Source organism: Muscardinus avellanarius (assembly GCF_963383645.1).
Source record: "Muscardinus avellanarius genome assembly, chromosome: 11".
Taxonomy (NCBI): Eukaryota; Metazoa; Chordata; class Mammalia; order Rodentia; family Gliridae; genus Muscardinus; species Muscardinus avellanarius.
The window spans coordinates 44,884,378-44,887,436 of NC_137797.1; the positions used below are offsets into that span (position 1 = coordinate 44,884,378).

Sequence of the window (3,059 nt, forward strand, 5' to 3'; positions counted from 1 at the left end):
TTTCCAAGCTGCAATAACTATGAGTCTGTGTGAAAATTCGAAAGAACAGTGTTTAATATTGATATTCTCTTGGCATATCTCTGACTATGGGGTACAATCTTCAGGGAGATTTTTATCTTAGAAGAACTACCTGTTCCAGCTTTTCAGGTTTATCAAATCACACAAACAACTGTGTAGGACTCAGATGGCCATATATAGAGAAAATAAATGAGAAAGAACTTTACAGCAAAAAAATATATTGAAAAATACAAATAATTAGTAGGCAGTCTTGGAAGGACAACTATAAGGAGAAATAATAACTAATATTTATCAAGGGCTTGTTATTAACCAAATACTTTTCTAAAAACTTTGTTATATTATCTTTATTTATTTACTTTTAAAGGTCTGATCTTATTTATTTGTCACACTTTAAAATTCTTATTTTTGACTGGACTCAAAGGTAGAAGCTCTCGGGGCTGGGGGTGGGGGGCAGCAGGCACAGCCTGCGTCTCTCGGCAATCTGTTCCTGGCATTTTTCTTTGGCTTCCTTCATTCTCTTGGCCAAAACTTCAGCATATTCTGCCGCCTCTTCCTTGTTTTTCATGTACACTGTTTCTTCAAAGCAATACCAGCATTTGTGTTGCAGGACACGTGGAGTAACAAGATGCTGTGAATCTTGGGTGCTTTGGTCCTGGGTTTCTTACCTTCCTTGATTAAGAGCTTTCTGACAACACTATTGGCAGACATCATATTCTTTGGAGAGATTGAAAAGTTTTCAGATTCTGCTGGCTCTTTTTGGGCCCCCAGGTGATGAGACACAGTAGAATTCGTCAGTCCAGAAATATCCTTTCTCTCTCTCTCTCTCTCTCTCTCTCTCTCTCTCTCTCTCTCTCTCTCTCTCTCTCCCCCTCCCTCCCTCCCTCCCTCCCTCCCTCTCTCCCTCTCTCTGTCTCTCTCTCTCTCTCTCTCTCCTTCTCTCTCTCTCTCTCTCTCTCTCTCTCTCTCTTTCTCTCTCTCTCTCTCTCCCTCCCTCCCTCCCTCCCTCTCTCCCTCCCTCCCTCTCTCTCTCTCTCTCTCTCTCTCTCTCTCTCTCCTTCTCTCTCTCTCTCTTTACCATAACCAAGTTGAGAATGCTCAGATTGACATCCACAATGCATCCCCGAACAGATTTGTGCCTTCTCTCTCCAGTTCTCCTTGGTCTATAACAGGAATGCCCCTTACTCAGTAGTAGGGGAACATGCCATGGGTCAAGACACCCTGCTTCACGGGGAAACCTTGTCTGTCATTTACACCACCGACTCAGACCACACAACCCTTCCATTCTTCACCCATTGCATCAGCGGCAACTTTTGTGGCCATATGCTTCTGGTAAAGAGTACAAAGTTTACGTCCATCATCCACTTCAATGAGTTTCTGGCAGCCAGTGGCTGGGAAGAAAATGTTCAGTTTCATCTTGGTGCCATTATATCATCTTTAAGCATAAAACGACCCTAAAGAGAGGTTGTGCTATCATTATTGCCATTTAATAATAGTGGGAATTAGTCACAGAAAGGCTAAGTAGTTGCCTAAATTCATTTTACTAAAAAGTGGCAGACCTGGGATTTAAGTTCAGGCATCCCGACTCTCATGCTCACATAATTAGCCACTGTTCCATAATAGGAAAGCATACCCGTATTCTAGAAAGTTGTGGTCTTTTTTGGTTATAGCTATAGAGGCTTATCAAGGTGTCTTTCCAGTCACAATTTTCTCAATGGTCACAATATGTTACCCCACCTTTCTGGCAATATATTCTGTGTGAAGGGCTCAGGAGTGGGCATGTTATTCCAGCTTGGATAATTGAAACATGCCAAGCCCCAGGCTGCAATAACTGTTTCAAAGGTTAGCAAAAGATGCAGCTATTTTTAAACCTTGGATCTGGAGACAGGACACATGACAGGGGCTTTGGCTGAAAATCTTAAGCACGTAATCCCAAGCTGCCTGTAACAACGTCCCCTTCTCAGAGGAGAATGAAGTGAGTGACCAGAGTCAGAAAGCAGAAAGAATGTCCACAGGGAGCTTGTGGCTCTGGATTCAATTTCTCTGAAAGACAGATTTTGAGAGAAAAGGGGATGGTGGGAAACAAAATGCTGCAGAAAGATTGAGGAGGAGAAAGATCACACAAATAACTTTGGATATACTACTGAGCTTTTAGAGAGAAGAAGTTCAGGGTATCTCAACCTTTTATCATGTTCTAATACTGTATGAGGTTTGGGCAACATGGAAAATCTCTTGATAGCAAATATTTTTAATGTATATATGTATATTTTATATATAACAATTTATTAAATACATTTTGTTAACAATAACTTATTCATTTATTTTAATGAAATATTATATTTTGTTTAATATTATGAATGTTACTAACCAAATACCATTTTTTTTTTTGGTGGTACTGGGGTTCCTGGAAGCCCTTCTACCTCCAGGCTGCACTCCCAAACCTATTTTAAACTTATTTGGAAACAGGGTCTCGTAAGCCAGCGCCGCTCCTCCTGTCTCCGCCTCCCAAGTGCGGGGTATTACAAGCGTGCGCCACCATGCCAGGCCAAATACCATTTTTAAAATATAAAGATGATAGCCATATTTCAACTTGCATTAATATATGAAAAGACTAAAAATTTTAACAACTTTCTTCAGGGTAATTAAAGATATATGTTGCCTGGTATGGTGGCACATGCCTGGAATTTTAATGACTCGAGGCTGAGACAGAAGAATTGCAAGTTTGAGGCCAGGATGGGAAATTTAGCAAGATCCTATCAAAAAATGGCTGTAGCTATAGCTCATTGGAGGAGTGCCCCTGGGTTCAATCCCAGTACTACAAAAAGAAAAATAAAATAGAGAAAACAATTGTTTGTATTTTTATTGTTTTTCAATGAAACATCAAGCAGGGAAATAATTCAAATTCAAATGTCTTCTAATGGTAACAGTTCTGGGTAACTTATGAGAAAAAGAAGAAATGTTGGCTGAATGAATCTCTACTTCATTTGAGTAGAAGTTCGTGTTTTCTTTGTAATAAAAAATGACCAGAATTCGAATTTTTGAAT

The 3,059-nt window shown here is 39.9% G+C and overlaps 1 pseudogene across 1 annotated transcript; it reads right to left on the reverse strand.

The window, feature by feature from the left end:
- Positions 1 to 433: 433 nt before the first annotated feature.
- LOC308269459 (small ribosomal subunit protein eS6-like) lies at positions 434 to 1,431 on the reverse strand (annotated as a pseudogene). The gene is made up of 2 exons: positions 1,094 to 1,431; positions 434 to 843 (listed from the first exon to the last, which is right to left on the reverse strand). The product of its transcript is annotated as a small ribosomal subunit protein eS6-like (transcript).
- Positions 1,432 to 3,059: the final 1,628 nt, after the last annotated feature.